The following is a 13,618-nucleotide window of genomic DNA, read 5'->3' as shown; positions in this document are numbered from 1 at the left end:
CTACTATATCGCATGGATTACATTAAAGATGGCATAACAATGCCAATTCATTTTTTCACTTATTAAAAATGATAGTTGCATGTTCAGATTTTCCAAAATACTCTCTTCCAAAAGGCCTGTATCATTTTACACCAATAAGGTATGCATGATCCACCTCCTCACCAGCATTTGATTGTATCCCTATTTTCCTTAACATTGTTTATTGTTTTAGTTGACTTTTCAATCAACTGTTATACATTCTAAATCTTAGCTCATTGTTGTATACCTAGTTCACAAATATTTTTTCTTAATGGATAGCTTTTGTTTTCTTTCTCTTAGTAGGGCCTTTTACAGAACAAAATTTATTCAAATCCAATTTGGTAAGATTCACCTAGACCAACTCATATCTTACAAATCAAATGGGTTTGAGAGGGGCACAATCTACTATGAGAAAACTTAGAGATAAAAGATTCAGTTAGAATTTGAAGACCCTGAAGCTATCGACACTCCAGGTCCAGAACTGTATTCGAAGCAGGTTTATATACACTCCCTGTCACATAACCTGCATCTAATGACAGGTTCCAAACAAAGGCATAGTTGATAATTATCTGAGGGCATAAAAAGAAACATTAATATGTTATCCAAGCTGTTCACAGACCAGAAGGGGAGGATAAAGTCAGGAACAAGGAGTAACTGATATTTTGCAGACTGCTGCATTTCAGCATCTTAGCCAGGGAACAGGAGGGAAATGTCCACTTTATCTCAGAGTGAGGGTCAGACCAGCCAGTGCATCATCAGCTCCCATGGGTGAGCATCAGAATTTCCCACAGGCCTTGCCTGAACCGTGGAAGGTGATGACCCTGTCCCATTTGCCAAAAAAGCAAACAGCTTTGCCTGCACATCTCCACCTTTTTAATTTTCTAATCAGAGTCAAATTAATATAAGTCATTATTCACTTTTATTGTATAATACAGAAGTCCAGAATGCTTCAATCACAGTGTAAGACATGACAAAATAATAATATTTTATAAATTACCATGGGTTCATGAGGGAGAAGGGAGTGGGGAGGGAGGGGGGGAAATGAGGAGCTGATACCAAGGGCTCAAGTAGAAAGCAAATGTTTTGAGAATGATGATGGCAACAAATGTGCAAATGTGCTTGACACAGTGGATGGATGGATTGTGATAAGAGTTGTATGAGCCCCCAATAAAATGATTATATTAAAAAAGGATACCACTCATAAGTAAGAAATAAAATAACAAAATTTAAAACGTTGAACAAGAAATATTTTCAATTTCAGGTTAGGCTAATCTGACTGAATACTTCGCAGATGAGTTTGGGGCTTCCACTGTCCTCCATAACCTTTCACAACTGGGTGTTTACAAGTTAAGCTTTGATACCTTTTACCTTCTTCATATTCGGATCATACATGCTAATATACTTCTCCCATGTAGACTTTGTTGAATCCTTCCTGGATGACTACTTGTTTGAGAACAAGTCTTTACAACCCCAGACACTATACCAATTGATAACCAGGCACCATCTGCTGTCTTCACCATATTTGCTTATGCACTCTTATTGTCAGTGAGCATGGTATCAAGGTATCAAGCAGGACCATATTATTAGAACAAACCGTTCTTGTATTGAGGTTAGAGCTAAGTAGGAACCCAAATTCTGTCTACTTATCTATGGAATGTGCATGTCTAAACTGAGAATACTATATAAAAGTTTACATACAAAATACAGGTCAGACATGTATACAATCTACAATCAAGACAGGTGGCAATAAACACAATTTCGTTTACCTTGATGTCTTCAACAGCAAATACATGACAATTTGACACCAAAAAATCATGTTTCATTTTTAAAAAGAAAATAAACCAGCTGGTACCCATAAAACACCCTGTATTCATTCTGCCATAGGTTTTGTGGCTAAGGTGCTTTCCATAAATCTTAATGTTCAAGTCCCATTCTAGGTTTCAAAATCTATGGATGAGTAGGTTCAATGCCCTCTTCACGCCACGCCAATCATCTCTCAGTGTGAGCTCAGTAGGAGTGGTCCACACTTACTGCAGATGAAACAGCAGTCTCAGGAGATGTGGTGGTTTTCAGGACATCAGTTGTTTGTTGTGTTGACATCTTAATTTGACCCCCAGTAGGCGGGTCAGTTGCGCACTCTTCTCCTTTCTGTGTGGTGATTCTTGTATCTTCAAAGCTGTCATCTGCTGCGCCAGACCGTGGGAGGAGTTCTTAGGTCTCAGACTGAGACTGTCCCTGCAGGAACCTCCTGGAACAAACTGCTCAGGGCAGGAATATTGCCCTCATGGTCTCACATGTCAAAAACGGATCCATACACACCCGCTATTCTCTGTGGAAACAAAAGGATAATCCTCCCCTTGGGCAAGTAATGAGCCCAGTATCTAATTTCCATCTTCAGTTTTCCACCACACCTCAGTACGTCGCGCAGACGTATGAGTAGGAGATGGAAATTGCCTTTCAGTACGAATGCTATTTAAAGCTTTTGACAAGGAAAAATGTTTAAAGAAAATAAAATTAATGATAATACATTTCTTGGAGCAGGAACTTTTTTCTCCCCTTTTTATTTTTTTGTAGTTGCAACTTCCTTGTCCCAGGAGCACATTCAAAGAAAGTTTGTCCTTATGGTTTATAAAGAATTCCAGTACGTGCAAAAAGGAAAAAAAATTATTAGAGTCAGCTGGTCCATGATCTATTTTATGGATTGCGGAATGACCAAAACAGAAAAAAAAAGTCAAACAAGCAAAAACATCTTTTGTAGTCTCATCTATATGAGGTGGAGACCAAAGAAATCCAGAAAAATTGTCAATAGAGACATGCACATGGCTTATCTCCCCAAACTGGTACATGGCGATACCTGTAAAATATAATTCAGCTGGTGACAAAAGCTTTGTGTGCTACAATGCAAGAAGTAGTCTTCAAAAATTTCCAAAAATTTACCTGAAGAATACTGACAATAAAATTGTCCAGTACGTACTGAAAAATCAACCAGCCAATTAAAAGTTTGTGCCAACAAAGTGCGCATTTGAGATGGCGTAAGAGAAAAAAACAATTTTAACAGGATCGTGTGCAATTTAATGTACACATGGAGTTCCGCCTTGTGTAATTAGCTCTGCCGTCTGGTCAGGATCCGTTTCTGCAGATTTAGGAGGAGAATTCTTCAGAGAACGCTATTCTAAAGGTGCTCCCCTTGTGTCGATGCTCTTGTGTGAGAAACAAGAGAAGGGAAACGAATAATTTAATAGGCTTCTGAGGATCTATGCAGAAAATAAATCTGACAAATACTTTGTTGGATAAATTCTAGCTTTTGAGGAGTGATGGGCTAAAACTCGAGGGCTGCTTAAAGCAGAATTTCCCTGCCAAATGGCCAAAAAAATATTAGCAACTCATTGGTAGGAAAGTCTAGATATGAGCTTATGCAATTAATATCTTTAAAAAGCTTTTGAAACCCATTTAAAGTTTGCCAATGCTCCTTCCTCAGTCCCAATTTTTGAGGTACGATTGTTTGCCTATTTATCAAGTTTCCTAAATATTGCTAAGGCTCTGTAGTTTGAATTGCTCTCTGAGGCTATGTTGAATCCCTCTGCTTGAATAGCATCAAATGAAGAAACAAATGTGAGTGGCAAGAAATCAAATTGGCACCTACATCTCTGCCATGGCCACAGCCAGTGAGCTGCCCTGCATTATCTACAAATCCACGGACAAGATACGTTGTGAGATACTATCAGATCCAGCCCTGTCTCACAATAGGAACAAGTTTGAGAGGTGTGATCTGCAAGGGGGGAAACTTACGGATAAGAGATTCAAAGGGATAGCCAATGCGGAGGCAGAGGGTCCCTGCCATATAACACTCCAGGGTCCCAAACGTGATTAGAGGCAGGTTAAAGTACTCTTCCTGTCCCATAGCCTGCATCTCTTGCCAGGGTTACAAAAAGGGACAGTTGACAGTTCTTTGAGAGTAGACAAAGGAGCATTAACACTTCAGCCACGCTGCTGACCTACAGGAGGAGAGGATAAGGTTGGGAACAGGAAATAACAGTTAAGCTTGCAGACAGCTGCCTTCTCCAACTTTCATCGGCGAACAGCAGGCAAGTGTCCATCTACCTCGGGTGGACAGAGAGGCCAGCCATTGCTTCAGCATTCTCCCACAGGCCCTGAACTGGGGAAGGTGGTTGTCCTGTCCTGTTTGCCTAAGGAGCAAACAACTTTACCCTCACGCCAGCTTCCAAATTTCTGCCTGCCTGTGCCTCAGGCCCCTCTGTCCTCCAAGTACGCTGCTGAAGAAAGTTGAAGGGAGAGAGGTGGGCTCTGCTAATGCTATCTAATCAGCAGGGGGAAACAGCCATTCCTTTTCACGCTAGGATTTAGTCATTATTAGTACAAAGAGAAATGTCATTCCAAGATTAATTACTGCCAGTTTCATCTCTCTTAACAATTATAAAGAAAAAATATGATGTCTAACTTCCCTCATCCTTGAAGACTATTTGTATCAGGTAAGGGTTAACAGCAGTTGCAGGTCAGGTCAGATGAGTCACTAAGCCTCTTTCTTCAGGAATTCTTTGTTCTACTCTCGATAACACAGCTGCTGTTGGCCTGGGTATAAATCTTGTCTGCATAGAATGTGCCTTCGTCTTCTCTTTCTCACAGTTTAAGAATGTCTGGCTTTCAAGATTCAAGGTTAGCTATTTAATCTGAACGTCCTCCAAAAAGTGTAGCTGTAGGCACTTTTAATGGAGGAGGAAAATAAATTCAGAAGGAGTGTCCTCCTTAGGGAAAAAATGTCTGTCCTTCTGGCTTAGCTTTCTGGAGAGTATTACAGTGACTCCCTCCCAGAGCCATGTAAAAATTTACCTTCCCACTTTCCTTCACTTATGTGCAATGACGCTAAGACTCCTTTAAAGTCCAGAAAGACCAAGTGTCAAAATGGATCTGTTCTCCCCTAAAATATGCAGCTTTCTTGTGAGCGAAAACTGCTCTAGTCAGAAAAATATTTTTTAAACTGAACCATTTTTTACTGCCTTACTATCCAGTAGAGCCCGTTGTATTCTTGATTATGCTCCGATTAAACTTGATACTTGGCCAGCTAACCTCCCTATTGACACGACCTGAATCTGTTCTGGGTGTAAATCTCTCCTACTTGCTCTATGACAGAAAGCTCTTCTCTGGATTTTTGAATGTTGATAGGAGTCTTTTCCTTCGTATGCATTATTTGTATTTTTGTGTTTCTTTATTTCAACGTTATCCTTACCACCTTAGTGCGCTCTGTTTTTGACTGTTTTCTGTCGGGTTTCCCAGCTGTGCAGCGCAGAAGGACTGGATGGATAATGCTGATAATTGATCCAAGGGGTTATAGGGAATGCAAGCATAGGGTTGGGTGATAGGGAGGGAAGGGGTTTTGGGGGAGTAATAATGAAGGTGGGAGGGGGAGGGAGCATTAGAACGGATTGTGATGACACACGCATGTTAATGGTGATCTAACCATGGACGGGGTGGGGGATGCTCTAAAATGGATATGGTATTATTGATTGTGCAATTCTCCTTGATATGATTGAAAAAACTATTGAATTGTATGATATGTAAATTATGTGCCAATAAAACGGTTAGGGGGAAAATTAACTGTACTTTCATTGTTAAGTAGACACTGCATAACCTGCTAAGTTGGCTTATCTGCCTACACATACCTGTGTTAGGGCTCACAGCCAGAGCATCTTGTCAGCTTTTTACTTTATTCCAAGTTTCTAACTCTAGCACCCACTTACCCAGGAACCAAGAATTCTTCTAAGATTTTTACTGCATGTTCTTTCTTCTGAGAACCAAATATTATAATCCTTAACTATGTTTAAAAATGAAAGTAAATTCTATCTTGGCACTGCTGTGCCACTTTGCCTGATTGAGAGGGGGAAAAAAGTGACTATAGACCACTGTCTGGCTACTGCCTTGCCCTATAGCCCCACAATATGCCCCCAAAATCCCCCCTATTACTCATGGAGCTCCTCTTGGGGGCCCGCAGACCATGCTTGTTTCTTGAATTTCTAGTCTCCGTTTCCCTTGGGCAATGTTTTCCCTTTTCTACACGTCTTCCTCAAGCCCCGTGTTCAGGTGCCACTTGTATGATTAATCGGGACCAACTTGTATCTTACAAATTGAACGGGTTCGAGAGGGGCATGGTCTGCAATGAGAACACTTATAGATAAGCGGGAAACAATCAGATACAGTTAGGATGGGGGTGGGGCTGAAACAGGAAACACTCCAGGTCCAGAACCTTGTTCGAGGCAGGTATGTATACACTGCTTGTCCCATTACCTGCACCTCGTGACAGGTTTCTTCACCAAGGGATAGTTGACAAGTATCTGAGGGCATAAAAAGAAACATTAATATGTTATCCAAGCTGTTCACAGACCATAGGGGGAGGATAAAGTCAGGAACAAGGAGTAACTGATATTGTGCAGACTGCTGCATTTCAGCAGCTTTGCCAGGGAACAGGTTGGAAATGTTCACTTTATCTCAGAGTAAGAGTCAGACCAGCCAGTGCATCATCAGTTCCCAGGCCTTGCCTGAACCGTGGAAGGTGGTGGTCCTGTCCCATTCTCCCCAAGAGCAACCAACTTTTCCCCACACAATTTATTTATATTTCTTCCCTGGATCGTGTTTTTGTTGTCATAGCTATTAACTCGTTGCCTAAGTTGCTTCCTGTAGTTAGGTGGCTTTGTGCCAATGATGATTCAAAGCAACACCAGTTCAAAAGAACAACTGCATTGCCAAGTCCGCCTCCATCCTCACAATTATGTGTGAGCTCATTGTTGTGGTCATTGAACCAATCCATCTCTTTGAGGGCCCTTCTTCTTGTCTCACCCTCTACTTTAGAAAGCATGTCATTCTTTTTCCAAGAACTGATTTCTCTTGATAGTATGTCCAAAGTGTCTGCGATGAAGTCTTATTTCCTTGCTTCTAAGGAAGATCTTGGTTGAATTTTGTTCAAGGCAGATTTGGTTGCTGTTTGCATAGATAGTCCATGGTCCTTTCTGTGTTCGTCACTTCAACCGTAATGTGAATGCATCAATTCTTCTCTCCTTACTCATTGCCCAGCTTTCATACAGATATGAGGCAACTGAAAATACCATGACTTGGGTCAGGCACACTTTAGCCCCAACGTGATATTTTCACTCTTCAACACATTAAAGAGGTCTTGTGCAGCAGATTTCTCATGAGATATGTCATTTGATTTCCTGACTGTTGCTTCTATATGGGCTGATTGCCAATTTCAGGATAAACCCAACCTTAGGCGCTGAAAATGTTCAATCCTTAGTTTTATAATGAGTATTTGTAATATAGCTTGTTTCACATGTAAGTTGGGGATCCACTTGGAGCAAATTTTATGTAAGCTATCAGACTTGTTTATTAATTATTTTGGCTATGGATGTGCAACTGTTCCTCTATCGTTTGTTGTAAGGGCGATAAATCATTCCTCTAGTGCATTACTTTTGTCTTTGTGTCAAAAAATGATTGGGCATAGTCCCGTGGGTCTTCCTTGAGTTTTTACCTCTGATATTAAATTTAAATCTAAAGCCTTTCTATTTCCTTTCGGATAGATTACAACATCAATTTAGCTATGGCTTTTATTACAAATACAGTGACAACTTTGCTTTAAAAAAAACAAAGGCAACTCATTGCTATTTACTGTCACACTAGTTATGATTCACAGAGAATCAGACAGAGTCGGGCAGAGTCGGGCAGAGTTGAATCAACTTATAAGATGATGTTGTTTGTTTTAAGGACACTAACTCACAACTTCATTCCCAAGGGGTGTGAGCCATCTTTCGATTTGCAGGCATGCACTTAAGCACGTGCAACACAGTCTTTTAAACAAAGCCAAAGGGAAAGCTATCTTCCAGCGAGAGTCATCTTCTTTGGGTGCAGAACTGGATAAGAGGAGATAGCTTCATTTGATCATCCTTAAGTGACTTGGATTGAGTCCGTGGATTTCTGGTCATGTTTAGCAGCATTTAAGGCTAACTCTGCTTCAACTGATTGTAGCTTCAATTCTCTTGGCCACCGCCTCTCCTTTTCTTCCATGAATCCCTACAGCATGCATGTATCACATTGCACAGTCATGAGAACTTGACCCACCATATAGCTTCATATCTGGGTTTGGAATATAAGCTGCCTGCAGCAATCTCCCCGTACGTTTTAGGTATGTGCCCACTATGTGATATCTATGTTTGAAAAGTACCTTGGTAATTATTCAGAGGACATCCGGGGCTGGTACACTGAGGCAGGCAGCTAAGACTACAACCTCAAATTCCATGACAAAACATTAAAATTAAACAGAGCACTAAGAAATAAATTGTCTCTATGAGAAAAACACTTTTCCTGATAACTCTGGAACACATTTAATTTCTGACAATACATGCCACTGAATGATTACCTGGTTACATTCTGGGAAAACCCTAGAATACCTGAACAGGTATATTGGTATTTGCTCATTTCAGATTGTATCGGTATCCTGTGATTGTGCATGCACAATTCCTGGATTAAGCAGGAATTGTGCAATACTTAGCTACATACTCAAGTGGATTGAAACAAATGAGTATCCTAAGAAGAAAATCTTTTATCAGAGATAGAGATGACACATAGGAAGAGAAAGGGCTTTGGGTATCTTTTGGAAACCCAAAATGCAGTCATGTGGAAATAGCACTTTTTCAGAAGAGGACTGAAATCTTTTCCAGGGGTGGAGATTTGGTATTTTCAGTAATTTTCCAAGTGACCACCTTTGAAATTGTTGGGTTTTTTTTCTTCAGGTTTTATGCATAAGAGTTGTGTCTTTTTATCATTATTACACTGTTTACCATTTTACTGATGACTCGGTGAAGGACACTATTTTTAAAACCCCAGTTCACACTCAGACAGGATGCTTGATTCAAATGGCATTTGACCATTTTCTGACTGTAGGGCTTGGCTAAATTCCTTACGTCCTTTTGTACGTCAGCTGCTGCTGTAATGAGGACGGGGATAACATATCCTTCATCTCCAAACAACAACACTCTAACCTCGCTCTCATCCAGTCAATTCCCATGCGGAGCAACTCAACTAGATTGTCAGCCTCTGCCGGAGTAGAAAGCCTCATTCTCCTACAGAGTGGCTGGGGGTTCCTACCTGGTAACTTGGGGTTAGCAGCTGAGTCTATAACTCACTATGCCACCAAGACTCCTAGCACAGCGACATAGCTCAATAAACATTAATGCTGCTGCTATCGTGCAGAGCTCATCGTGTGCATACTCACAGAAAAAGTCCTTTTACCGTGTAATGCATTGTAAAATGCTCTACAATAACAAAGATCACTTTCTCGATGCTGCAGATAGATGGAATAAGACTTCCCCCTTGGATTATAAATCAAACCCTGGACACTCCGTTCCACTGTACATCATTACAGTCTGGGGGTCAACCCTTCAGGTAATGGGAAGCTTCATGACACGCTTTCGTTCTCTATGATTATGGAACACGGTGTCTCGTAAGTCACAGCGGAGTTGATGGCAACCAATGGCAGCAAGAAGAGAACAAGTGAGAGTGAAAGAGGAGACTGCAAATAGTGGGTTGTGAAGATAAAGAAAACGTCAATCGGGACGGCTTGATTGGTTTGAATCAAAGCAATAACCACCTCTTATATGTTTGTTGTACTGTGGTGATCTGTGTATTGCTTAGATGCTGGAAGTTATTCCATTGTTGTTTCAGCAGGGTCACCTATGGTGGGCATGTTTCAGTGGCGATTAAAGACGTTAGATAGTCCAGGACTCCTGAAAATTATCCAGTGAAAATCCTAGGGAATACTGCGGAAACAGCACTTGCGGATCCGTTTGCTAAGGGACTCAGACATGTCAGTGATCATGAAGATGGTATAGGAGCAGGCAACAATTCGTTCGGTTGTTCATGGGGTTGCCATATGCTCATCATTGCCCTGTTGATGGCAATCAGACGTAGCAGTAACAAGAAAAGTAGCAGTGAAAAGGAACAGGGAGAATGTGAAAACATGATCAGGACAGAAAGAAAGTAAGTGCAGTGTCTTGATTAGTGTGTGTGCACATCGAGAATCCCACTAGCATTTTCACACACCGGGGAAGGAATTGACCTTTTAAGTCTACAACTGCTGCTCATGGCTCAACTTTCAGCCAAACATTAGACAGGCCTATAAGGTAATCAGCAACAGCAGGGGTGGTGTGTGGGGGGTACACATTCCTTAGACAAATCAATGACACTAGAAGAAAAGGGCAATATTTGCCAAGGGAAGCGGCTCAGAAGATGAGGGAGATAGGAAAGAAGAAGACATGGGAATGGGAAACAAGGCAGAGGTAGGCAGAGGGCGGAAAAAGAAAAGAAATTCAGACTCTGTCCCCTGCTGAAGAAACCCTGTTTGTTTGGTCCAGGCAAATGGAAATACACCTGCCGTCATTTGCTTCTCCCTGAATCAATCACGGTTATTCCCTTTCCAGAAGGGCTGTGGTCACTGGAAAGTTTGTGTTGTCAGAAATGAACCAGGAATAGATTGTAATGTTATCAAATTTTATTCTTCAAATAGCTTTGTCCTGGGTTATCTAGTATCGGTGTATCTTCCTTTTCAATGCTTTGTGGTCAGTTCTCCACTTTAGTCTTTTAGCATCTATTTTAAACAAAGAAAAATAGATTACTAACATAGAAAACTTGTATGTAGAGATCTAGAAAAAAATATTGTCAATGGTTCATGAAGGAGGGGGAAGCAGAGAGGGAGGGGGAAATGAGGAGCTAATACCAAGGGCTCAAATAGAAAGAAAACGTTTTGAGAATCATGATGACAACAAATGTACAAATGTGCTTGACACACATGCTGGCGTGGAGTAGGGACCCAGAGGAGAGGTCTGGGGGGCCAGCTCCAATCCCAACTACTAACTGGACACCTGCCCTTCCCTCCAGAAGAATCAATTTCAAAAGACGGCATTTAATCTGCAGTTCAGGGAGAGGGACATATCTGATTGGAGCACACAGGAGCAGATTAAGGGGGAGGAGGAGAGAGTGGAGCACATCCTGGCCCACCAAGCCTTGAGGACTATGTTCCCAATTAGAGCAGCCAGTCAACAGAGAGGACCACATGGCCGGCCCCACTATGAGACATGACGCCCCTCACTGACCAATAGCCCTACAGGGGACAACACTGGAGACACAGTGTGGAAATTGCAGCAAAACACTAAGGAGGTGCAACAGAACAACAAGGGAATAGAGCGGTGAGGTCCCCAGGGAATGCTGAAGGTGGACTTGGGGGTCAGGTCATGGTGCCCCAACAGACTGAATTGGAAAACACTCCTAAAGGCCAACAAACAATCTTTGAACTAACTACAAGCTTTTCTTTCTTGTGTTTTGTTTTTTTGTCATTGGCTTGTTGTTGTTATTGTTTTGTTGTATATTGTTGCTTGGTTTTGCTCTGTCTTGTTTTTGTGCATGTTATTATCTCTGCAGGTCTGTCTAAATAAAATAGGCTGGATGAACCATCTGGAGGAGAAAACAACGGGACTGCCAGTTCTGGAGAGACATGGGAGAGGGGGAGATAGGAAGAAAGGTAGTGGTGTTGACAAACCCAGGGACAAGGGAACAACAAGTGATCCAAATAGGTGGTGAGGAGGGTGTGGGAGACTTGGTAGGGCAGGATCAAGGATAATGTAACCAAGAGGAATTTCTGAAACCCTGGTGGGGACTGAGCATGATAGTGGGACAGGAGGAAAGTCAAGGGAAATAGAGGAAAGAGCTGGGAGGCAAAAGGCATTTATAGAGGTCTAGATAAAGACATGTACATATGCAAATATATTTATATATGAGGATGGGGAAATAGATCTATGTGCCTATATTTATAGGTTTAGTATTAAGGTCGCAGGAGGACATTGGACCTCCACTCAAGTACTCCCTCAATGCAAGAATACTTTCTTCTACTAAATTGGCATTCTATGATGCTCACCTTCCTGACACAACCACTGATGACAAAGCAGGTGAATAAGTACATGTGGCCCAGCTATCAAAAGATATAACATCTGGGGTCTTAAAGGCTTGAAGGTAAGCAAGTGGCCATCTAGCTCAGAAGCAACAAAGCCCACATGGAAGAAGCACACCTGTGGGTACAATCACGAGGCGTCGAAGAGATCAGGTATTAGGCATCATCAGAACAAAATATCTTACCATATTGAACGAGGGGGGGAAATGTGGCATGGAGATGCAAAGCCCATTTAGAGGGCACTGGATATCCCATTACATGGGAGGAGATGAGCCAGTCAGGGTACGATGTAACAACGATGAAAAATGCATATTTCCTCTAGTTCCTAAATGCATCTTTCCCCCCACTCCCCACTATCATGATCCCAATTCTACCTTTCACGTCTTGCTAGACCAGAGGATGTACACTGGTACAGATAGGAACTGGAAACACAGGGAATCCAGGGCGGATGATCCCTTCAGGACCAGTGGTATGAGTGGCAATACTGAAAGGTAGAGGGAGGGTGAGTTGGAAAGGGGGAACTGATTACAAGGATCTACATGTGACTTCCTCCCTGGGGGACGGACAACAGAAAAGTGGGTAAAGGGAGACATCAGACAGGGTAAGATATGGCAAAATAATAATTTATAATTAACAAGGAGTCTTGAGAGAGGCGGGAGTGGGGAGGGAGGGGAAAAAATGAAGACCTGATGCCAGGGGCTTAAGTGGAGAGCAAATGTTTTGAGAATGATGAGGGCAATGAATGTGCAAATATGCTTTACACAACTGATGTGTGTATGGATTGTGATAAAACTTGTATAAGCCCCTAATAAAATGATTTAAAAAAAAACCCAGACAACCAATGTGCTTGACACAATGGATGGATGTATTGATTGTGATAAGAATTGTATGAGCCCCCAATAAAATGATTTTTAATCTAGTTTTAAAGAAGAAAAACTGATTACTGACCCGTAAAACTTGTATGTTGAGTTTTAGGAAAAATATATTATGTGAAATTTCAAATGAAAAATAGTTGATGATTTATCTCTCATGGGATAACAAAGTGAAGTCACCGTAACATAAAAGGGGTCAGGGTATGTAAGCAAGCATTCCTACTGCATACCACGCAGCATGTTATGCAAAATGGCAATGTGGAGGCCAGGGTGCAAACATTACGAGGAATTTCAGGATGGCATAGGCAGGACATTGAGCCATGCTGGGAGCTCTCCCGAACACGGGATGAGGTCGAGTGCCCATGAAGCCGGCACTGGATGTAGCGTCTTCATTTTGTTTGTGAATTATCATTCTTTTCCACGACGCCTCAGACTTAGATCAGAAAACCAAAAACCATACTCACTGCCAGAGTCAATTCTTTCTCATAGTGTCCCTGTAGGACAGGGTAGACTGGTCAGTGTGGGTTTCCCCGACTGGAACTCTTTACAGAAGTAGAAAGGCTGGCCTTTCCTCAGCTTCCGTCAGAAAGGTGATGTAAACAAACAAAAACTATCCGTACTAGCTTGAGCAAATTTTAGTCTGATGAGACACTTTTCTTCTAGGCACTTTTCCTTTCTAACAACATGAGCTTCATTTCTCCATTACCCTTCCATCTCCTCCTCT

The sequence above is a fragment of the Tenrec ecaudatus genome, chromosome 10 (genome assembly GCF_050624435.1).
Source record: "Tenrec ecaudatus isolate mTenEca1 chromosome 10, mTenEca1.hap1, whole genome shotgun sequence".
Taxonomy (NCBI): domain Eukaryota; kingdom Metazoa; phylum Chordata; class Mammalia; order Afrosoricida; family Tenrecidae; genus Tenrec; species Tenrec ecaudatus.
This window is presented reverse-complemented; position numbering follows the sequence as displayed.